Below are 26,001 nucleotides of genomic sequence, written 5' to 3'. Positions count from 1 at the left end.
CTTTCACATTGCAGATGAGGAAAAATAATAATTTTTCCCTCTAAGAAGTTATTACTCAGAGGGAATAATATAGTTAAATATCATCCAGGTTTTTCTGAATGCAAATCCTGTGCACATCTCCACATGCTATCAGGATCCAATTTAAGGAGGACTTTGTTACCATTCGACAGAGTCTAAAATATGTCTCTGGACCCCTGTTCTTAACCCAGGCTGCATGTAGTAATGATTTGAAAGTGTGACCTAGCCCCAGCTCCAGAGATTCTGATTTAATTGATCTTGAAGGAGGGGACCAAACATTGGCATTTTTACTCTCCTCCCAAGGGATCCAAGGAACTCTAATGTGCAACCATAGTGAGAACCACTAATTCTGGTAAAAATTAAGCAGATAAATGATTTGTTCAGATTTGTAGTATAAAAAATACTATTTTGGTGTCAGTGTGAGAAATAGATTAGATGAAAGTTAGATGAGGAGGGCAGAGGCCAGTGAGACTGGCACAGCCATGCAGCCATGAACCAATCTGAGTCCATGCCAAGAATTCCCAATATTGCTTGCAATTTCTGGGTGAAGAATCTTGTTACCAAGTCCTCTGCGATCTGTTTCTCTGATTTTAGTTGATCTTTCTGCTTTCATATTTACTGGTCATTCTCTCGTGGTGCTTCTCGTTACACCTTTCTCTGGTTGTCCTAGCTATGATTTCGAGCCAGTGCCCTTTCCCAGATAAAGAGGGAAACCAAATAGGTTGCTGTGAATGCAGTTTTGAATGGGCATCCTGGGTATTTTCTCTCATCTGATCAGACCTTTCAGGAGGATTTTGCTTACAGCTCCCAAGTTGCAGTCTCACCAGGGTGCTCCTCTAGACTTCCCTTGCCTTAATACATAGTTCAGCTTCACCCTGGGAGAAATCACTGTATCTCACTACAAGGAGACACCTTCATCCTCTGAGTGAGGCATGAGAACTGAGTGCCCTATATGAGGCAGGAGAACTAGAGATACCCCAAGTCCTGGTGTTATTTCTGCCTCACAAGAAGTGCTTGGAACATCCCATCACTACAAGGTGATGCTCTCTTTTTTAGAAGAACCTCCCAACTATCCATTCCATTTATATTAGCTCCTGAACCCTGAAACTATTTCCGCAATACCCGTTCTCTTCAGCGCTGAGTTACCACCCTTCACAATGAACAGGAAGTACAAGAGGCTTGGATTTAAACTTGGATATAATCTCAGTTTAATCCGTTGTTAGTAGCTGCACGTCATTTAGTGTTACTGGGTTTCAGTTTTCTGACTTGTAAAAGTAGGAAAAATTATATGTACCCTTCAAACTTGAAAAAAACCTATAAGCTGAAGAATTAAGTACAATATTGGTACAGAAGATGTATTCAACAAATGAGAGTTGATATTATTTTTGCTATTCTGATTATTAAGTTTGCATGCCTTCAAGTCAGCTGAGAAAGCAAATACATAGATAAAAATGTTAGTCTTTGTAATGGCTAAATGAGGATACATGTATCTTCATATGTGTATTATATATATTAATTATATACATTTAATTCAGTATATTTAATAGATAATCATTTATAATATAACTATGTATATTATATGTATGCTGAAACAAGAGAAATGGAATAGGGGAGAGTAAAAACGATAATGAGTGTAGGAAGAAGACAGGCTTTCCTGAGATCTTATTATTTTTATGCTATTATTATTATTGTTTTTGTCTGTTATATTTGCTTCCTGGTCTAGTTCTTAATGAATATGGGAAGAGGAAGGATAGAGAAAAAATGTTTGATCATGTTAAGATTAAGAGTCAAAAAAGATGAAAAAGCCAGGCGCAGTAGCTCACGCCTGTAATCCCAGCACTTTGGGAGGCTGAGGTGGGTGGATCATGAGGTCAGGAGATCGAGACCATCCTGGCTAACACGGTGAAACCCCGTCTCTACTAAAAATACAAAAAATTCTCCGGGCACAGTGGCGGGTGCCTGTAGTCCCAGCTACTCGGGAGGCTGAGGCAGGAGAATGGCGTGAACCCAGGAGGCGGAGCTTGCAGTGAGCCGAGATCGCGCCACTGCACTCCAGCCTGGGGGACAGAGCGAGACTCCGTCTCAAAAAAAAAAAAAAGAAATTTTGAAGTTTTTATTAAATGTGCTCTTTTTATAAGGTAAAGTTCTTTTTAAATCAATTAAATGCTGTCTATAAGAAATACCTTTTGATAACAAAAATGTAATTGATTAAATGGAAATATTTATGTAGCAGGGAGTAACCCAAATATAAGATCTTGACTTCTCTATTTCAACTGAGGACACAGAGAGAAAATAGATGTTAAACTTTGACTAAATTGAATTGAAATTCAATTTAAAATTTAATATTTAAATAATTTAAATTAAACTCTTTATTAGTAAATAATTTTTAAAGCATCATTGAAAATACTAATTCCAAAGCAGTTGATGGTTTTAAATAATTTATGTAAAGTCTGTAATCTAAGGCAGGCTCCTGACTAAAGTGTCTCATTCCTATTTACCATGAAACTAACATACTTAATGGACAAGCCCAATTACAAAACAAATTCCTTTATGAATTTTATGCCTCAAAAAAGGAATAGAGACGATAACATGAGAGAACATATATTGAATACTACAATAGAATGATTGTTCAACATTTAAAGGATTTATTCAACTACACCATCATTTCGCCCATATGTCATAGCTTTGTCCACAAGAAAATTATAGGTGACTTTTGTAAAAGCCCTTGGATGCAGTTAAGATAAACAATGCAAATGACACATTTGATCTGCCACTCCAATAATTATTTAAAAAACAAAGACAGGATCTCACTCTGTCACCTAGGCTAGAGTGTAGTGGCACAATCATGGCTCACTACAGCCTCCAACTCCTGGACTTGAGTGATCCTCTCACCTCAGTCTCTCGAGTTGCTAGAACCACAGTCTTGCGCTGCCATGCCAGGCTATTTCTTAAAACGATTGGGTCTCACTATATTGCCAAGGCTGGTCTCAAATTCCTGGCTTCAAAGACCTTGGCCTCCCAAAGCCCTAGGATTACAGGTGTGAGCCACTGCACCCAGCTCCAGTAATTGTAAGCAAACCAACAACAACAAAAATTATGGTGACTTTACACTTAGCAAACACGTATGAGCATCAGTTTTAGAATTTTAGTTAATGCCAAGATCGGTGAACTTCAGTTGCTGGAATCTTGTTTGAAAACTAGGACAATTAATTTTCATGGCACTTTTTTGTGGTGACTTAAAAATAATAGATGTTAGTTCCAAGAACACTTCTTCACATACTTTTGGTGTTCTAAATTAGGTAACAGATTTGTACCTGAAATCTTAAAACAAATTTAAGTTACCTTCAGGTTTTCTTATTTCCTCACCATCATATTCTTTTCCAGTTCAAGCACCATTCTTCCCTATGAAGAAATTGGAGCTGAGATGTAATAGTTTTGCTTTTCTCTTGGTCATTTGCTCATATTATGTAGTTGGTCCCAAGCAATGTTATTCTTATCCCATCCTTGGCTATCATTTTCTTCTAAAAATACCAGATAAATTTCTTTCTATTATTGCTGGCATTTTTACAAACGCCAGTCAACTGAGTATCATTAGGTAATCATTCTCTTCTTTCATGTTCTTTTTAACTTTCGTTTCTTTTCTGATCTTTCTTTTTAAATATAATTCTCAAATACAAAGTTATCAGAAACTTGCCTGTAAAACCATACTGATAATTTATAGAAGCCTTTGTGATTCCTTATCTAGATTGTGACGCAGATTTAGAATGATATGGAATAATATGTAACATTTTCTTTTTAACTTGTTTCTTATCATCTAAAGCTACACTATTCTTTATGGTAGTCACTGGCCATATATGGCTATTGAGCTATTGAAAAGGAATTATTCCAAGTTGAAATGTGCTCTAAATATAATATATACATTGGATTTTGAATATATTTATATGAAAACAATTAAATTTCTCAATAATAGTCTTTAATATTGATTATATGTTGACATGATAATATTTTGACATATTGAGCTGAATATAATAAAGTATTTAATTTAACTTGATTCTTCATTTTTTCATGTGGATGCTAGGAAATTTAAAATTGCCTATGTGGTTCACATTGTGTTTCTATGGACAGAACTGATTATTCCCAGGATATTTTTAATATTTTTAATTTAATATTTGTAATTAAGTATATTAGTTTCCTATTGCAGCTATAACAAATTCCCTCAAATTTAGTGGCTTAAAACAACACAAATTTATTATCTTATAGTTTAGGATGTCAGAAATCAAAAATGATTGGCAAAAGCTGTGTTCTTTTTGGAGGTTCTAGAAAAAAATCCATTTTCTTGCCTAGAGACTACCCGCTTACCTTGGCTTATAGCTCCTTCTTTTGTCTTCTAAGCCAAGAGTGTAGCATCTTCAAATCTCTCTAACTCTTTCTCTCTCTTCTCTGTTTCTGTTATCACATCTCTTACTCTGATTCTGACCCCGACCCCTCTGCCTTCCTCTAATAAAAACCCTTGTGATTATTTAGTACCCATCTAGGTAACCCAGAATAATCTCTGCATCTCAAGATCTTCAATTTAATCACATTTGCAAAGTCCCTTTTGCCATGTAAAGTGGCATATGCACAGATTCCAGGAATTAAGACATCTATGGGAGGGGTGGAGGGTATTATTCCAATTACTGTATTAAGTATATTTAATGATATTCTTTCTTGATTTGTTAATTTCATTTTTAAAATTTTGGTTGTGGTCCTGTATTTTAAGATCAACGAAACTGTAACACCAATAAACAATCACAAGAAGCATCAAGTCAGGTGTGGCATGGCACAATGGCTTCTCATCTGGGTGATGCTGCTGACCTCCATGTGCTCTTAGTTAAGTCACTTATCTTCTTGGGCTTTTTCTGTTTAGTGAAAGGAGTCTGTGAGTCTATGAAGGAACTTTAAAAGTGCAGTTCTTTGGGCCACTGTTCAAATATACTCTAGTTGTTTTAATGATTAGCTTGAGCCCTTGTAAGATGAATTTCAGCTATAAGGTATTTCTTGTAGCTTCACCAGACTTATGAATGATGAGGATGTGAATTGTGAGTTGGTTTAATGTATTACACATAAGCCAAGAATTATATTCTTATTCCATCATATAATGAGTATACTTTGTTAACACGTAAAGCATCTATCCTCATAGTCTTATCTATTTTGTGACATAACAAATCAGGCTTTGAACTATTTTGACATTACCTTTTCTGCTTAATCTGTGTAAACAACTATGTCTGAAATATTACCATGTCCTGCTTTCCTTCTCTCCCTTCCTCCTAGTACAATTTATAAATAAAGCGTCAAAAATTATTTTTTTTTTTGGTAACAAATCCACCATTTGTTAGCTTGTTTATCACTAGGGAAGGTTTGGGAAACTTTTAGAGAAGAGGACACAAGAAAAGGCTGAGAGTCATGAATTTTATGCTGGCTGGAAGATTGAACAATTTCTTATTTCTTATGCATTGAATGTAACATAGTTATGTCATTCTGTTTAACAAAATCATTCTACTGTTTGTTTCTAGGTCATCAGAAATAACTTTATTCACATACAAGCAAAAGCAAACTCTAAAACCAAACATAAATGATCTTAGAAAAATATATCATTTTTGAAAAAACTTGTGATGTATTTTCTCAGTTTCTTGTAAGTAATCAAAGATTAACTAAAGGAACAGATTAATGTGTAGATAGATAGATAGATAGATAGATAGATAGATAGATAGATAGATAGATAGATAGAGACAGAGAGACAAAACAGAGAAATAACCATTCCTTTGGAAGATGTCATTTTAGGCTGGGTGTGGTGGTTCATGCCTGTAATCCCAGCACTTTGGGAGGCCGAGGCAGGTGGATCACGAGGTCAGGAGACCAAGACCATCCTGGCTAACAATGTGAAACCCTGTCTCTGCTAAAAATACAAAAAAGTAGCCGAGTGTCGTGGCGGGTGCCTGTAGTCCCAGCTACTTGGGAGGCTGAGGCTGGAGAATGGCACGAACCCGGGAGGTGGAGCTTGCAGCGAGCCAAGATCTGGCCACTGCACTCCAGCCCGGGTGACAGAGCGAGACTCCCTCTAAAAAAGAAGGAGAAGAAGGAAGAGGAAGAGAAGGAGAAGGAGAAGGTCATTTTAAGGGTTCCTTTATTTAATATTTTGGAAATCATGGAACTAAATATTTTGGGACAGGTAGAAGATGCTCATGAAGTTGCTAATTGAACAATAATGAAAATTCAGGCTGGTGTTCAAGTTTAATTATGTAATTAGCATAAAATCCTATCCAAAAAAAGAGTACCCAACTCTTGTCTGTGAAGTCAATGAGATGTCAAAGCCACTGGGATATAAGTAAAAATTTCTCTTTTCATCTTGAACTATGGAATATTAATTTTCATGTGGTTTTCCATCCTATTAGGTCAAATTTTATAGTATATTATGCTAATATTGGAAACATAGACTCAAATAAACTAATATTTTACAATAAACATTAATAGATGATATTTAATAAGATGGTTTCCTGATTGTGTTTTTTCAATACTTAAATATCTAAGATAATTTTATACAATTTAACTCATTCTAAACTACATTGCCATGCCAAAATCAATCATGGTACTATGGAATTAAAAGCCACCAAAATATCAAGAGAACCTGCTCAGAGGTTATTAGAGCATCAGCGTGAATACTACCTCACAAATATACATTCAAATATGAAGAAAATATTCTGCAAAATATTGCATTATGCTATTATTAGCTAAAACCTTTGAAATTGGAAATTTCTATATTTTTCAATTTTATCAATTAAATAAATGTATAAATTACAGATGTAAAAAAGACCTCTTTCTAAAAGAAAACAATCTTAATTATTAGCATAATGGCACCATTATTTGAAAGTTTTTAACAAGTCAAAATTATTTAAGTTTGTTTTGAAAAATCTGGATTTATTTCTGATTTAAACCCTTTTAAGAGTCCCTCTGTAAATATCTTTTAGCATCTCTAACCAACATTGATGAAAAAGCCCCATTTCAAAAGTGGCAGTCTCATGCTAAAATATCTAGTCTTGGCTAGTCACAGTGGCTATGCCTGTAATCCCAGCACAGCCAAGGTGGGCTTACTACTTGAGCTCAGGAGTTCAAGGCTAGCCTGGGCAGCATAGCGAAACCTTGTCTCTAGAAAAAAAATACAAAAATTAGCCTGGTTTGATGGCATGGCACCTGCATTCTCAGCTACTCAGGAGGTTGACATGGGAGGATCACCTGAGCCCAGGGAGTTTGAGGCCGCAGTGAGCCATGATCATGCCTCTGCACTCCAGCCAGGGCAATACAGTGAGACCAGGTCTCAAGATAATTAAATAAATATACAAACAAAATGTCTAGTCTTGCTCATCACTTCCTTAGCTTCCATTACCAGTCTGTATTCCATGGACTATAAAGATACATCTGGTATATTCAGCATCCAGGTAGGTGTGTTCTCCCAATATGTATCTGAAATATAGTCAGTACCAGTCAAGCATTTTAAGTCATCTCTTCTAATTAAGCAGGATTGTGGGAGTAGATTCTTCCCAGTAGAAAGAACGTCTTTGTAAACAGTCACCTTTGCAGTAGTTAGAACTTACAGTGTTGCAACACTTTTTATTTTTTTCTTTCATAATTCCCAATTGTCGTTCATTTAGATTCAAATCTTGAGCATATAATATGAGGTTCCATCAGGGGAGTTCTGAAGATAGTAGAGGATTTTTTTCCTCCAGACTTGCTTTACAATTCTGTTTTATTTTATTTCCAGCTTCAGAATTTTAAAAATTATCTCTAAAAAGTTGTTGTCAGTATGTAGTAGGTATATATGTTTATGGGGTACATGAAATATTTAGGTTATTTCTTCTTTTTCAGACACTGACCTGCAATCTTTCACAACATCCTAAAACATTTATCACAAGCCAGAACTGAATTGATTTGACCTGGTCATAAAAGATGTGCGTTTATATCATTTATAAAAAAAAAAAAAAAAAAACTCTTTTCCCACAATAACTCTTTTGTATTAAAAGCAACAGTGAAATACTTGCTCATCTACTTGTTATGAAAACCATGCTATTTCCTCACATGATCCATTTGGTATTAATCAATCCATCATTTTCTATTTGGTATAGAAACCAAAATAAGATATGTAATTCTAACATTTTTTTATGAGAGCTGAAATTTTAATAACACGGTTGAATTGGAATGCCCTAGAGTGCTCGGGTTTGCCAATCTTGGTCTTTTATTTCCATTATTATTATTATACTAATTCTTACTTCCCTCCTGTATTGATTTCATTTTCTGAAGAAATTAGCAGGCCCATCTAATGAAGAGATTCTCTTCATTAGAGAGTTTATTCTCTTCATATAGCAACTAGTTTTATTGTTTGATCTATTAAGTCAGTCATTTACTAATAATTTGTATCATGAGGGATACAAATATTAAGTATGTTTCTATCCTCTCTGTCAGTAAATCACCCGGGAGATAAATGAATTCGATTCACATTTTTATCCTCAAACACCTTTCCTCTATCCCTCCTTCTCCTTTCACTTCTCCTTTTACTCCTCTTTCTTCATTGACTACCTTACTCTGTCAACCCAGTTTACACTTAAATACACTGAAAAACGAACCTTCAGTTCTATATTAGTATCTAATACTTGTTTAGTATGGATGCTGAAATATTAATTTATAATAGTAATGGCCATTTACAATCAACAAATCAAACATCAATAGGAAACTAAGGGTTTGTGGTGGTTGGCTGTTTTAAAATCAACTCTTCTATGATATACTTTGGATTATGCCCAGTATACAGGAGGTATTCAACAAGTGGTTGCTGAAAGAATGTCAACCTCTCCAAATTTCAGAAATATAATGGTACATCTGCTTCTTCTCCCCAAATTGGCATACCACTATTTCCTCATCACAAATCTGTTTTGGTTATTTCCAGGAAATCTATTCAGAATAGTTGAAAGTTGATTGTTTGACAATTAACTCAAGCATTTTTCCTGAGTCCAGGGTGCATGGAATAGTATTAACTGCTCAACTGAGTTATAAAAAATATATTTTATTGGGAGGCCGAAGCGGGCGGATCACGAGGTCAGGAGATCAAGACCATCCTGGCTAACACGGTGAAACCCCGTCTCTACTAAAAATACAAAAAATGAGCCTGGCGTGGTGGCAGACGCCTGTAGTCCCAGCTTCTCAGGAGGCTGAGGCAGGAGACTGGCGTGAACCCGGGAGGCGGAGCTTGCAATGAGCCGAGATCGCGCCACTGCACTCCAGCCTGGGTGACAGAGCGAGACTCCATCTCACACACAAAAAATATATGTATATATGTATATATATATATATATATCTTTTCTAACATTTGGTATCTCTTTTGCATGGATTATGAAATATAATGCCTAGTGATTGTGAAATGAGATTTCCAGCCCTCATATTTCATATCAACAAAGTCTTCTTATTTGAATTCACATACATATTTTAATATTCTGGGTGAATTTTCTTTCATGTTGTAATTTCAGCTTATGGCTGCACTGGCTTTGGTAGTTTATAGTTAACTGCTCAGACTGAACATAATCAATCAGTTGATTGACTGTTTCACAATTTCAAAGGCCCTATTATTATTTGTGAGATCAAAGGAAAATACAAGAAAGAGCTAGTTGAGGATTATATATATATTTTTTTCAATTTCAACCACATTTTCCCATTTAGGTGGTAATTTTTGCTTCCTAGCTAGGATTTCTAATATCAGTTATGGAAATAAATAAGCACTATTCCATTTACACTTCTTAGAAATATTCAGCAGTACAGTTTTTTAAAAAAAATCTCCATATAAAAAGCACATTATGAAATATTGAAATTTCATAATTTTTTTTCACATAGACATTTTTTAATGAGAAAATTTTATAGTATGGTAAAGATTCATGGAAATCATATAGTCTAAATCTTTAATTTTAATAAAATATTTAAAGCATATAAACAGTTTATATGATAATATTGTAAACACCTGTGTACTCAAGATTCAGGCTGATAAATAGAGCACTATAGATACAGTTGAAGCTTCTGGTGGTGCCTTTCCAATTTCATTTACTTGGCATCCTCCCCACAGTAACCTCTACCCTGAATACCATGTTTATCATTATCATGCCTGTTGATATAGTTTGCTCTATAAGTGTATGTGATCAAATACAATAGATGTAATTATTTTGCATGTTTTTGAATTTTATATACAAATGGCATCATTCTATAAACATCTTTCCATGACATCCTTTGTTGTTGTTGTTGTTGCTCCACATTATATTTTTTGAGATTAATTTATATAAGTTCAAGGAGCTAAGGTAACATTCATTTTTCTTGTTACCTGTTTCTGCTATTGCAGTATATGAATATTCTATAAATATTTTGTCCAGTTATTTATCTAAATATGTTTAGATGATTTCTCCCTCCTACTGTTTTTTTCTCTTTCAAATTGTCCAATTATTTATCTCAAGGTGTTTAGATAATTTCTCCCTCCTACTGTTTTTTTCTCTTTCAAATAGTTCTGGAATGAATAGTTCTAGGAGTGGAAAAACTGGATTATAGGGCATAAGAATGTTCAACTATTGATAAACTGCTCTCTGAACTTGTACTATCATATACTCTCCATAATTTCTTCACATTTTCATGAATATTAAGTTTTGCTGGACTTGTGAATTTCTGCCAATTTCATGACTAGGAAACAGAAATTTCATTATTTTGAATTTCATTTCTCTAATAACTAGTTAGACTGAGGACCTTTTTCAGATGCTTATTGGACATTGAGAATCTTTTTCTGTCAATCAACTATTCATTTCCTTAACCCATTCTTTCCTATCATATTTTTTATCTTTTATAAGACCCTTTATGTACTTTGGATTATAATCCTTCTTTGGTTATATGCATTGCAAATATCTTTTATGAGTGTAAATTGGATGTATATAATTGTTTTATTTTAATATATCAAATTTAACATAATTTCTTTATGGACTTTGGTTTTTTTATCTTGTTTAGTAAACCCTTCTGTTCTCATCTATCCAAAATCATAAAGCTATTTCCCTCTAAATGTTGTAAAATTTTGCTCAGAATCTTTAGTTCTTTAACCCACCTTAACATACATACATGTGAAGTTGCAATCTTGTATTATCATTTTTTCACATGGCTAATTCAATGTCTGAATATGTCATCTTCCCTCAGTGCTTTCTAATGTCACCAGTTATTTATCAAGTGTCTATAAATGCATGAATATTTTTCTGGACTTTCTATTCTGTTCCATTGGACTAGTTTCTAGCCCTGAACCAAATCTGCACTGCCTCAGTTACTGTTATTTTACGTTAAGCCTTAATAGTTCGTATGGGAACTTCCTGAACCTTGTTCTTCAGATTGTATTGATAATTTCTTACCCTTTGCCCTTGCAAACACATTTTAGAATTAACTTTTCAGGTTCCACAAAAAAGTTGTAGTAGTTTTTATTAATAATTACATTAGTTCTATAGGTTAATTTACCATAGTGATTCTCCCATCCAGGAACATGTATATTTGTTGATTTATGTCAGTTTACCCCTTAGTGTTAATAGAAAAATTAACTGTGGGCCAAAAAGTTATGACCCGAAGTCACATGGCCAATTAATAGCAACACCAGTGGTAGAAGAAAGGTCTTTTGACTCCTTAACACCTTGTACACCAAAAAGGCTTAATTATTTAGTCAGTTAAAGAATATCTTGGGTTCCTTGCAGCTACAGAACCCCTCACCATGAAAGAGAATTCAACTTCTCTAGTTTACTAGGCCCAATTTGTGTTTCAAGTCCTCAAAGTGTGATTAGAGTGCTTGGGAAAACAAAGTCCTGAAATTCCTTGCATTGACTCTCTCTGGAGCCTGTCCGAAATGCTAGGGATAATCTTGAGGTCATTGAATTTCAAAGCATTCAGGTAAGCAACATTGAGGCCTATGTAATGACTCTTAGACCTTGTTCTGTGACCACAGGCGTACAGGAACTATCACTTGCTTTGCTGAATGAACACTAAAAGTCCAAAATAAGAAGAAATTGTCTAAGAATACACACACACACACACACACACACAATCATATTCCTTCAAAGGAAATAAAATTTTAAATATTTTTCTAAAAGCAGCATATCAGGAAGATTGAGGCTTCTTCTAGATCGATAGTTATTCAGGAAGCAAATACAGTTGCTTTGAAATCACCGAGTTGCCTCACATTGGCATTTTAGCTACTAACTGCCATTGGGGAAAATGATGTAGAAAAAAAAAGAATACAGAGGAGACAGAAGCACAGAAGATTCAGTCTTTAAACATAAAACAAAGAAACATCAGATGCTTTATTCAAGCAGTCATATACTATTCATGTTAACTGCAGTTCAACCTTCTTTAACTACTACAGTAGCCAGTTATCTGAAGGGGCAGAAAAAAAAAAAAAAAAAAAGGTGAGGAGAGGGGATGGGAAAAAAAGTGAGATCCCTGCAATATCGCCTCTAGCCACTAGGGGTATCTTTGTACCATTTTTCATCCTGCACCGATTTGGTGTAGAAACCTATATTAGGGTAAAACCAGGGTCCTCGGCATTTTTTTTTTCTTTTTTCTTTTTTTTTGCAAGGAGTGCACCCAGAATCAAAAAACGATTTTTTAAAAAAAGAAAGAAAGAAAGAAACCAGAGTTTTTTTTTCAGTCATCCGAACAGGGTTATGAAATTGTTCTTGTGGACATCAGCACCGGGAATTCATTTTTGAGGTCAATTTCCAATCGAGATAAATCTGTTGGATTAGTAGGATTATCTGATTGCAGCCGAAAGAAGTAACGTTGTTTGATCATTTGTATTTCTTTCCTGATGGTCGGATTTACATGGAGGTGGCTTTGGGTCCCCAGGATTCTGGATCGTGGTTGCATCTGGAGAGAAAAAAGGATCAATCGACACGTTTTGGAAGTGTCCGTGGGTGAATAAAAAAAGGCGGGGGGGGCAAAACTGGGGTTGCGGATGCTTAAAGCAAAAAAAAAAAAAAAAAAAAAAAAAAAAAAGAGAGAGAAAAGGAAGCGTCGTGAATCCTGAAACAAGAATTACTGGGTGCTCGAGATTTCAAAAAAGCGTCTAGAAACTGGTAAATACTTTGACCATTTCAGCTTGAATTTGAATTTGACGGCGAAGTGTTGCAGAAACGGTCTCCTTGAATCACTGCAAAGGGACCGGGGAAAGATGAGGGGTCTCCCTCTGTGGATTTATCTTGCTGAGGGTAAGTTTGTGGCTCTTTTATTGGGAGGGGGCTGACAGGGTTTTGTGCCACTGCGCGGAAGGTGATGCGGACGCGATGCCTGTGAAACAGAGAGAGAAAGGGGAATGTAAAACCACCTCGCGCATCCCCGGGGGAATCGCTAGGGAGCTACCTAGATCGAGCTAAAAACCTTATTTTTGTGGCGTCGGTGGGGGAGCCAAACAGCTCTCCAAGCTCTCAACTTTACATTGAAAATCTCTCAGTTGGGAGATGCTTCCCAGATCCAGTGCTTTCTCCTAGCAATACTTTAAGGAGAGGAGGCGGCGGTATGTAGAGCGGAAAAGCCCAAGTAGAAATCGCTGGTGCTTCGGCCGCCGTTTCGGCGGCTGTCGTGGCTTCTAGGGGGATATTTTGCAGCGGGAATTGGCTGTTTTCATGTTGTCTCCTCCCCCACCCCTCTCTTCCTACCCCTTCCCGCTTCCCACTTCTCTCAACTGGACACTAAAGGGTTACAGGGTCACTGCACCGTATAGAGACAGTAGAAGTGGGTGACTAGCCACACATGTTATCTTGTAATTCGCTTGCAGGACTTTCCATAATACAAGTCCGAGGTAACTTTCTTCGAGTTGGAGCAGCCCAGGAAAACGTTGCAGGCTTTTTGCCGAGGGCCCGGGCTAGCGAGTGCTCCAGGCAGAGGGCTGCATTTCTGATGCATCCCTGACCTGCCTGCCTCGCCACTTACTGGCTTTTCTTTCCAACTGAGCAGTGCGCGCGCGTTCCCAGACATTTTCTTGCAGCTTAATTCAGGGATTTTTTCTTTTTTAAAAGATTTTGTAGCTCCCAAGAAAAACTCATCTTTATTTGCAGAAGGAAATCAATTTCAGCAGCTATAATTAATCACTCAAATGAATGAATATGAATTGACTCAGGCAACTAAAAGTTGCTTTGGAACCCAGAAAAGCATATTATTCTGAACTCATTTTGGAGTCCCCGTAGCTTTAGAACAATTGCGTACAAAGAACTGATTTATTTGAGGGATGTATATAAATGTGTTCAGTAGGCTAATGAATCTGAGACTTCAACATCACAATTTTAGTTGGCTTTCTTTTTTTAATTTAACACCAATTCGTTTAATTTTAAACTTTTAGACATTCAAATGCCTTGTAATAAAATGGAGATAAAAGATAAAACATACACTTGGTATGATTTAATCTTTAGAAGAAAAGTATTACCTTTTTTCAGGGGTTTCTGGTTTACAGATTATGAAGTGTATGCAGATACCTTTGTGGTTTTACCACTGAAATCTGTTATGTGTGAATTTATCAAAAGGCAACTCTTCAATGTCATCTGAAGCACACTCATTCTCTAGTACTTTTTCCAGGAATTCCAGTTACATGCGACATTCTGACTATTAAAAGATTAGTCTCACCAAACTTTCTCCCTGGATTTGTCTGTGTATGTGTGCTTCTGAAATCTAATTTTGAAGCATGCATGTGAGAATTGATTTTTAAAGATGAAATAGCAAAATATAAAACTTTTGTCTCCCAGGAATTCTAAAATAGAAAAGGTAGATATTTCCTATTTCAGTAGGCATCATGTAAGATTGTTTAGAGATTATAGAAATAATAATAAATAGTTTCTACAAACTCAATTGTTAGTTTTAAGGAGATATCGGAGAAGCTAGGTGAGTCTCTTTTTACTCTGCTATAAGTCACATGATTCTTGTGCAGGCTGAAAGCAGAAGAATGGACGTTCTGTGTAGTGGCACAGTCTAGCCACTGATCCTAATTAGTCACACTGTCTAATAGTTTTTAAAATATTTTTCAAAGTTTAACCGGATTTTTAAAAGACAGATAGCAAATAACTTTAAGTAGTAATAGCAAATAAGTAATGACGGTGAGTGGTAAGTGGGTTGGAAATCTCTTTTTAAGCTAATAGAGAATGTGGCTGTTGATATAAAAATAGATGGATAATTTGAAACATGAAAAAGAAGGTCCTTTTAAAAGTTGATTTGCATATTCCAAAACCATTAAATCAGTAGTCATTGCTTGTGCCATAGTGTTAAAATGGAAGACTTAACTTAATGTGCCTTTGTAGTGCCTGGAAAATATGTTTCTGTCAGAATAAACAATCCCTTCTGCTCCCTTGTTATATTCTCTTTTGTCAGTTAAAATGAAAAGGGAGAAAGTGAACTACTCTTTGTTATGATCTACTTGGAGGGGCTGTATCCTTTGTTTCTACAAGCAGTACATACACAAAACTTTGGTAAACATTGTAGGTAGTAAATCCACTTTGGAAAGCCAATAACAATGGAAATAAGTATATACAAAACTACACACCAAAACTTTTTTTAAGTTGTGGCCAGTAAACAAAGAGTAAGGTACCCAGTTAGATAAATGCTCTCCCTAATAGAGTGGATTGTTCTAAGAACTATTGAAAAACCTGAGGAGTTCACTGAGAAAATTATTTACATTTAGCTCTATCTTACCTGATATATAGTTTTGGTCACAATTATTAAAAAGAACATGGTAGACTTGATAAGTTGTGAATATTCTATCAGAGTAACACAAAATGTGGTAGTTTGGGGTGAAGAGATGGAAGCTCTCAATTAGCCCTGGAAATTTGCAAGCACAGTTTCTGATATAAGTGACAAGAAATAACACTGGATTCCCCTAAGCTTATCACTATGGAAAAACTGATGTTTCTTTCACTGGAGTTTTGCTTGACAGCTGCACCTCTCCCTCAAAAACCTTTTATGTGTTGTAACTGGCCTAACATTCAGGAAAAGCTAACACATTTGCTATAGATTCTTTCTATGATTTTGAGGTGATTAACTACATTAAATATTATTTTACATTACAAAGAAGTTAGTAACACACTCTTAATTAGAAACAAAGTGATAAGGGCAATTATTTTTAAATGACTTGTTGAAATTTAACACATGACACTTCCAAGTGCAAATCTTCCATCTCTTTTGCTTTATTGAGAAATAAAAAAGAACAAAAATCAACTTTCAATTAATTTAAAATTCAAGTTTTTGACTTATCAAATTTGCCAACCATTGAAAAATATCAAATTTGTGAACACTCATGATGAATCTAAGGTTTTTATTGCTTTTTAAGAGATAATTTAAAACATCATGAGGTAGCTAACCATATAATCCTGTGGGATAGCAACATTCCCAACTGTTTCTAAGAAAAATGATTCCTTAATAGTAACACATTTGCTTGGTCACTTTTGTTCTATTATTAATGAAATAATGTTGATAATACCAAACATTACTATGTTGGTATAAAATGATCTGAATAATCTCTGCCTTCAGGAGTCATCCCCCAAACAAAGTAAAATCAAACAAACAAAAAACCCCACAGCCATTTGGTAGCTAACCTGTGTGATAGAGAATGACTGTCAACTCAAAGCTTAAGTGAAGTCAGGGAAAACTAGTGAATCATTTGAAATTATTAGACATTAAACTTTTGGGGCATTTTTATATGAATTCCTTTTATAACAGTCAGTATAATCTCTTCTGTGCCTATTTCTGTTACATGTAAGAGAAATTCTAGTCAATGGCAAAACGCTTTACTGCTGCCATTACTGCAGACTTTATAGATCAGAGATGTGTCAGCATGTTAGCTTTAGCAGTAATGCCTCTTTTGTGTGAAACCTTATGGGCCTTGCAGGCACTCTCTCATCCTGACACTCATAAAAACGTTCAAGTCCCCATATTTATTATTTAATTTTCTTCCTATATATAGCAACACAGCACTTCAATATATGAATGTGTAGTCAAAAAAATGACAGGCAATTGTGAGTGGGACTAATGAGTTTGAATAATACACATATTAGGGACTGCTAAAGGAAGTTTAATTAAGAAAAACAAGTTGAGCATGAAATTCATTTTGGAACAAATGCAAGTTAGGTTACTACTACAGATGTGAATTCAAAAACCACAGTGATGTATCACAGGAAATTAAGTTCCAGCCTGAGACTAGACCTACCTAATGCAGTTGACATCTTAGGACTTAGCTTTAAGTGGACAAACGTTGATTTAACTTATGTAACCTCTTTATGTAATGAATGCCTGGGATCTTCACTTTTGCTTTTTAAAAAATGTATAACCAGTAATTATTTGAATTGACAAATATTTTTAAATAACGTACAAAATTCCAAAGGTAGGAATGATTCTATTCAAAAATTGAATATTAATTAAAGACGATAGTAATTGAAACTTTTTAGTGATTTCATGTGGAGTTTATATACTTCACTTTGATAAATTATTTGATCAAGACTTACAAGTGTATTAGGATTATTTATGTTGTTATAATTTACTGAAGGTACATTAGAGTTATTTTCTTCCATGAAGAAAATGTGATATCTCAGGGAATGTTGGAATGTTGGAATTACTAAAAGTTATTTCAAACAGGTAGAACATGAACAATAAGACAGTAAGATTTAAAATATAACTGTTGGGGATTTTCATCATTACTTAAGATCTTTTTTCATTTGTAAAACTTTATGATCCCATTCTCCCTATTATAAAATTTGAATTTATATGGTGACTTTATTTGGCAACTTATGTTCCATGTGTATATTAAATTCTTGTTAATATTCTATTCTATTCTTTAATATATTGATGTACTATTTGTGTTACACAAATGGCCCATGAACAGGGCATTGTTTTGAATTTTGTTATTTTTATTAGTACTAATGCAACTTTTATATGAAGGGAGAAAATGATGTAGATATATAAAGAAGATTGATAGTGTGATATTCTTTCTCCTTTGTATCACTGGTTGAGCTCTAAGCCAGGTCAGGAGTGACAGGAAACCATTACTGCTGTTTGGTGCCTTATGTGAAAGGAGTTGGTGGTCTTAGTCCAGTTCCTAGTAGACAACTACTCCTTAAACAATAGTCACTACACTATTTGCCAATTCCAGCAAAAGCCTGAGACTGAATGGACACAAAGGTTTAACTACCCTCTCTCTGCTGATCATCCTCCAAGGGGTCAAGATTGACACACCCTGGCACAGGGTCATACTCAAACTTAGCACTGGCCCTGCCAAAGTTGCAGCTATTCTCTGGCAACAAGGGATTTTTTAAACTGGACTTTAATTAAGCAGGGAACTAGGAATGGCAATTTTCCGCTCTTCCCAGGCATCAGCAACTCACTACAAACAAAAATAAGCTTAAAGAGTGAGTTGAGAATGTAGCACTCTTCTTAGGTTGTGTTAACTTCTCTATAAAGATACTAGCAGGCATAATTAAGTTGCTTCTGGAAGCAATGACTTGTGACCCAAAGGTGGCCCCATCCAGACAAAAGCATCAACTTAATATCAAGGGAAGTAATCAGCTCTACCAGGCTGTCTCTTCTGAGTTCTTGAGTGATTATTCATTTTCTTCTGTGGGATCACAGGGTCATCAACTGGTTTTAAAAATGTATCCTGTTGTATTTTACATATACATTAAAACTGTTGCCCATGACTTTTGAAAAACACTCAGTCTCATTGATTTTTGCCCCTCTTGCCCCCTTCATCTTCCTGTTCATTTGGAAGTCTCGCTTCCTAAGTAGATTCTAGATTTAACAATTAATATTTGGAAATTACACCTGAAAATCATTTCAGAATAAATAGAAAATAAAACTTATATAGTTAATGTTAATTTTTTTCAGCCCTCCTTCTCTTCAGAATAACAAAATAAAAATCTGTCTAATATTTAGTCATTAGTTGTAATGAAGGTTGTAGCAGAAATACTCAATTGTGTAATGCAGAAGACAATGCTGTCACCTTAATCTTTTCCTCTTTGTGTTGTCAGAAAAGCTATTATGACATCTTAGAATCTTATTTTATTTTCTTTTTTGCCACACAATAATGGAATTAGCTGCCAGTCTGTATGGATATCTGTGCACACTCCTACATGATGAGAAATTTCCATTGTACTGTAACCTGTTTCCACCTCTTCTATGTTTCATTCTCCCTGGCTGCAAGTTTAATTAAGCTAATGCCTTCACAGAGGTCAAGCATCACAGATGGATAAATAAAATCTGAGGGTTTTGTTAATTGATGAAAAATAGTATAATGAATTAATGGGTCATTCATTCAAGAAATATTTTCTGAGGACTTACAATGTAATGCATTGTTCTGGGGCTGGTTGTTAAAAACCAACAGTTCAAAAGACACAGCCTCTACTCAAAGTGTAAGGGTAATCTGATCAAGTCATTTGTATGATTATAATGATTCTCATCATACTTTGGATAAGATCTCACACTCCTAAAATGGCCAACAAATTCTTGAGTCATCACATCCTTTCTCGTCTCCAGTCTGATGGGCTACCCTTCTCTCAGTTCACAGTGATTTCTTTGGAAAGCCCCAACCTCCATAGCATTTGGGTTTCCTGTTACTTCTGGCACATTCTATACCTTGGTTTTCAATTGCCAACTCCTACTCAATCTCAGATCCCAGTTTCCAGATTAAATCTTCAGGAGGATCATCATTCCAACTCCATATTCTTAAATCTCCCCTCAAAATACCTGGCATTATCCTTCTTGGTATAGTATTTATTACTAGATAACTGTCTGTGTAATAGACTTACTTAAAGTCTATCTTCCCCCATTGAACTTCTGTCTTTTTAAAACAATTATTTTTTATTCAAGGGTACATGTGCAGATTTATTATATAGGTAAAGTCATGTCATGGGGGTTTGTTGTACAGGTTATATCATCACCCAGGTACTAAGCCTATTACCCAATAGTTACTTTTTTGTCTTCATGAATATTAGCACTATTCCTCTCCTGTTCATGTTGTCCTCTCCAATGCCTAGTACTAATTATTTACCAAATATAGGAATGAAAATGGAAACTGAGATTACAAATTACTGTGGAAAAAAGTACTGTGTGTTTAGTTGCAAAAAAATGTAATAAATGTTTTGAGAGGTAAGAGAAGGGAGTATTTTTATGACTTGAAGGACTAGGGAAGGAAGTCTTACTGACTTTTGACCCAGGCCTTGAAAGATACTAACTGTGGTCCCTCCAGAAGAAAATCGATGGGGAAAGCATTCTCCAGGACGAACAATCTTGGTGAACAAGTTGGGCCCAATTAACTGAGCTCTGCTTCCAGTGCTGTGCTGTATTAGTCCATTTTCATGCTGCTGATAAAGACCCACCCTTTTAAGGCCGGGCGCGGTGGCTCAAGCCTGTAATCCCAGCACTTTGGGAGGCTGAGACGGGCGGATCACAAGGTCAGGAGATCCAGACCATCCTGGCGAACACGGTGAAACCCCGTCTCTACTAAAAAATACAAAAAACTAGCCAGGCGAGGTGGCGGGCGCTTGTAGTCCCAGCTACTCGGGAGGCTGAGGCAGGAGAATGGCGTAAACCCGGGAGGCGGAGCTTGCAGTGAGCTGAGATCCAGCCACTGTACTCCAGCCTGGGCGGCAGAGCGAGACTCCGTCTCAAAAAAAAAAAAAAAGACACACCCAAGACTGGGAAGAAAAAGAGGTTTAACTGGACTTAGAGTTTCACATGGCTAGGGAGGCCTCAGAATCATGGCGGGAGATGAAAGGCACTCCTTACATGGTGGCAGCAAGAGAAAATGAGGAAGATGCAAAAGCAGAAACCCCTGATTAAACCATCAGATCTCATGAGACTTATTCACAACCACGAGAAGAGTGTGGGGGAACCACCCCCATGATTCAAATTATCTCCCACTGGTTCCCCCCACAACACATAGGAATTATGGGAGTACAATTCAAGATGAGAGTTGAGTGGGGACATAGAACCCATATCATTCTGCCCCTGGCCCCTCCAAATCTCATGTCCTCACATTTCAAAACCAATCATGCCTTCCCAACAGTCCCCAAAAGTCTTAACTCATTACATAATTAACCCAAAAGTCCATAGTCCAAAGTCTCATCTGAGAAAAGGCAAGCCCCTTCCAACTGAGTCCGTAAAATCAAAAGCAAGCTAGTTACTTTCTAGATTCAAAGTGGATACAGGTAATGGGTAGATACAGCCATTCCAAATGGGAGAAACTGGCCAAAACAAAGGGGCCACAGGCCCCACACAAGTCCAAAATCCAGCAGGGCAGTCAAATCTTAAACCTCCAAAATAATGTCCTTTGACTCCAGGTCTCACATCCAGGTCACGCTTATGCAAGGGGTGGGTTCCTATGGTCTTGGGCAGCTCCACCCGGGTGGCTTTGCAGGGTCCAACCTCCCTCCCAGCTGCTTTCATAGACTGGCATTAAGTGTCTGTGGCTTTTTCAGGTGAATGGTGCAAGCTGTTGGTGGATCTACCATTCTAGGGTCTGGAGGAAGGTGGCCCTCTTCTCACAGATCCACTAGGTGTTGCCGCAGTAGGGACTTTGTGTGGGGGCTCTGATCCCACATTTTCCTTCCACACTGCCCTAGCAGAGGTTCTCCATGAGCTCCCTGCTGCTCCAGCAAACTTCTGCCTGGGCATCCAGGCATTTCCATGCATCTTCTGAAATCTAGGTGGAGGTTCCCAAACCTCAATTATTCACTTCTATGCAACCACAGGCTCAACACCATGTGGAAACTGCCAAGGCTTGGGGCTTGCACCCTCTGAAGCCATGGGCTGAACTGTAACTTGGCCCCTTTTAGTCATGGCTAGAGTAGCTGGGACACAGAGAACCAAGTCTGTAGATTGCACACAGCACAGGGATCCTGAGCCTGGCCCACAAAACCGTATTTTCGTCCTAGGCCTCCAAGCCTGTGATGGGAGGGGCTGCTGTGAAGACCAACCTTAGACATGCCCTAGAGACATTTTAACCATTGTCCTGGGGATTAACATTTGGCTCCTTGTTACTTATGCAAATTTCTGCAGCTGGCTTGAATTTCTCCTCAGAAAATGGGTTTTTCTTTTCTATGGCATTGTCAGACTGCAAATTTTCTGAACTTTTATGCTCTGCTTCTCTTAAAAAACGGAATGCCTTTAACAGCACCCAAGTCACTTCTTGAATGCTTTGCTGCTTAGAAATTTCTTCTGTCCGATACCCTAGATCATCTCTCTCAAGTTCGAAGTTGCACAAATCTCCAGGGCAGAAACAAAATGCCACCAGTGTCTTTGCTAAAACATAAGAAGAGTCAACTTTTCTCCAGTTCCCAACAAGTTTATCATCTCCATCTGAGACCACCTCAGACAGATTTTATGGTCCATATCATTAACAGTATTTTTGTCAAAATCATTCAACAAGTCTCTAGGAAGTTCTAAACTTTCCCACATTTTTCTGTCTTCTTCTGAGTCCTCCAAACTGTTTCAACCTCTGCCTGTTACCCATTTCCAAAGCTGCTTCCACATTTTTGGGTATCTTTTCAGCAGTGCCCCCACCCTACCGGTACCATTTTATTGTGTTAGTTCATTTTCATGCTGCTGATAGAGACATATCAGAGACTGGGAAGAAAAAGGGGTTTAATTGGACTTACAGTTCCACATAGCTGGGGAATCCTCAGAACCATTGCAGGAGGTGAAAGGCACTTCTTACATGGTGGTAGCAAGAGAAAATGAGGAAGATGCAAAAGCAGAAACTCCTGATAAGACCATCAGATCTCATAAGACTTATTCACTACCATGAGAACAGTATGTGGGAAACCACCCCCATGATTCAAATTATCTCCCACTGGGTCTGTCCCACAACATGTGGGAATTGTGGGAGTTCAATTCAATATGAGATTTGGGTGGGTACATAGAGCCAAACCATATCATGTGTGTTACCCTCCATTAGTATTGTTTATTTGCAAAATTAGTTGCTACCAGGTATAACCTTTACCATGTGCTCATGTTTCACTCCTTGTTATTTAAAAAAAACTATTTTATTAGTAAAATTTTTTCTCCAATTAATTTAAGTTGTAGTTGGCCTTTTCTCATTCACATTCTATTTTCTCTCTCTTTTTTTTTTATTGTTATTGGAGAGGTACATTTAGTGTGGAAGTAGCCCAAGGGGAAAGGGAACAAATAGAACCATTTGTATACTCTGCAGAGAAATGGGGAATTTCATGCAACTCTGGAAAACTATTGAGGGCTGCCCACAATTTCTCCCGGAAGGAGGTTCTGGGCAAAATTAAGAAGGAGACAGCATTTGTCTTTAGAGAGTGTTAATTCTTCTGTCTTGTCACTTTCTATTTCTTGAAGCTTGCTACATCCATAAAATGTGCTCTTGTTTTATTGAAGGATGTTACTGTGGCTTTGTGTTTCTGACTTCAATTTAATTATCTGTTACAAGAAGATGATAATGATCTCTACCTCATGGTACTTAGAGACAGTAAAGGAGATGATGCAGTTAGCTCAATGTTTAGCCCCAGTACTTACTCATTTGCTGCTTGTCATTAATCCAGTTATTATTAAATGATGCTCATGGCAGAATAAACTTGTCATCACTTTAGTTCTCAATAGCCTTATGTTAATATGGCCACAACATGGGTCCTGGCATCCCTTGGAACTTCTCCATGATCAAGATCTTGAACTTTGATATTCTCATCTCAGAGTAAACCCTTTTTGGCCTTGGTTTTAATTGTCTTTTATTTTTCCCCTTCATGTCCGTCTAGTACTGCTTAACTCTGTTTTAGATTTAGTTGATCTGTTCTACATTAGGATTACCATTTCTTGTAACCTTTGCTCTTTGCTGTTCTACCATTTTTTCCTTCCTTATCCCCAACCCTGACTTCTGTCATTTACTCTCTGCCCCAGGCTGTGGAATGTTCCTGGAAAAAAGTTTCAATACCACACTCTTTGGGGCTGTTGCAAATTATAACTATTAACTAACCCCAGCAAGTGGATGAGCAGCCTTTTTATTTTGCTTCTGTTGCTATTCTATGTGTTTCACCCTCCTCAGTTCCTCAACCTGAGCATAGGACTTTACTGAATTGGTCTCACTGAGGTGCAGCACACAAACTCCTGTGTCACAAAGGTTCAGGATATGTTCTTTGGAGTTAGGCAGTCTTGGGTTTGTTTCTTGGATCTGCCTTTTCCTGGCATTGTGGACTTCAGAGAGTTATCTGACCACTTTCACCCTTCTTTTTCTCACCTCAATTAAGAATGCTTGGCTTATAAATCTGTTGTGAAAACTAAGTGACATGAACTATGTAAAGTGTTTTGGACAGTGATTGGCAAGTAGAGGGTGACCTACAATAGTAGTTGTTTTTGTTGCCATTTTCACATAATTGTGGATGAAAACAGCTGATATTTCAAACTGAACCTGAAATTAAGATTCTCTCAGGTTTCTTTTACACCAGTTCATTCACAAAGGTAACGATTCCCACACCTTTGTATCTACTCTGTGCTTTTGATAACCAAACCATATTTTTGCTAAAGGTGAAAAATGTATACATATATACATATATGTTATTTTTTAGTAAAAAATATGGTTTGGTTATCAAAAATGTATGTAGGAATATACATATATATTTAATAAAATTTATGTATGAATATACATATATATATTTGATAAATATTTCTATCACCAGATTGCAAAACATACACAAAAATAGGTACTAAGAAGATAAGAAAGATAAAATTAACAGTGTTTTAAAATGTCTTATAAATACTGATGACTTCGTTGCATTATTCACTAATATCTTAAGGCACAGAGATTTTTTAGGGCACAGTTCACAACGAATAAAATGGGAATTCATTCACACTTCAAGTTATCTTCTTGAGGTTTTCAAACATTTTTCTGATTTGTTATTATATCTGATTAGATGGCCATTATTTTTAATCTTGTGATATAGCTGAAGAAGAGCTTGTCCTAAAAGTAGAAATTTCATTTTGCCTTTTTACAGTTCTTTATTTATGATTGTATTTCTAGTACTCCCTTTCATTGATATTTGATAAAAACTTAATCCAGTAGTTTGTTTTTAAGGGTTACTTTAATTACAACTTGACACAAATGTGTAAATCTATTTATCCAATGATATAAACTTTAATTCATCACTGCACTTTGAAACTGAACAATGGACAATAACAAAGTGCTGCTGGTGGTTAACCAGCTGCACTACAGACCAATCTACCTTCCCAAGAACACTGTAAGTGCTACGCATCAATAGCCATGTGATGACACTGGTGTTACATCATATATTCATATTAGCAAACTTTAATTGCTTTCTCTTTTTGTTTTATATAAAAAATGGCAAATAGAAGTTCAACCATTTTGTTCCCTTATCTAATCATCTTGTGGTGGGGTATGAACACACTGCTTTAGAGATCTCTGTCCCAAAATGCTGCCAGTTTAATTTTCTTGTGAATGAATTTGATAATACTTTCCTTCTGCTAGAAATGTGTAATGGCTTTTCATCATCTACAGAATAAAATCAAAACACTTTAGCCTCTTAATGAAGGGCTTGCTTGATTTGGCTGTAGCCTGCCATCTCAATCTTATCCAATGCTCATCCTCATTTACTCTGTGTTCTGGGCAAACTAGACTGTGCCTTCCTCAAAAAAAAAAAAAAAAAAAACCTTTACTTTTCTTTCTGTCATAAGTCAGGCTTCCAAAGGAAAAAATAAGACTTTGAGATGAAGGTTTGTCTACAAGAAGTTTCCTGGGATGTGCCATTGGGAACAATTCCTGTAAGGGAGTAAGAGAATCTCAACCAACTCCTCCCTCTCCCCATTTTCATGGGGAGCTTTGGGGCTGAAGTGGCCCCTCTGAGTATTCTGTATTGAGAAAAGGAGGCCAGGCCTTTGTATACTGGCAGAAACCAGTCATTAAAA

At 36.4% G+C, this 26,001-nt stretch overlaps 1 protein-coding gene across 2 annotated transcripts in view; it reads left to right on the top strand.

The window, feature by feature from the left end:
* NLGN1 (neuroligin 1) overlaps nt 1-26,001 on the top strand; it is an 887,800-nt gene that overhangs the window by 126,846 nt on the left and 734,953 nt on the right. Inside the window, exon 1 of one of the 2 annotated variants that reach the window (XM_030931988.1) lies at nt 13,184-13,304. The exons of the other annotated variant lie outside the window; for it this stretch is intronic. The gene's annotated coding sequence lies outside the window, so the exon portion shown is untranslated. Of the gene's footprint in view, nt 1-13,183; nt 13,305-26,001 lie in introns of those variants that run through there. 2 annotated transcript variants of the gene reach the window in all.

Source organism: Rhinopithecus roxellana, chromosome 1, assembly GCF_007565055.1.
Source record: "Rhinopithecus roxellana isolate Shanxi Qingling chromosome 1, ASM756505v1, whole genome shotgun sequence".
NCBI classification, from domain to species: Eukaryota; Metazoa; Chordata; class Mammalia; order Primates; family Cercopithecidae; genus Rhinopithecus; species Rhinopithecus roxellana.
Note: the sequence above shows the minus strand (reverse complement) of the source record. Positions and strands in the feature narration are given on the sequence as shown.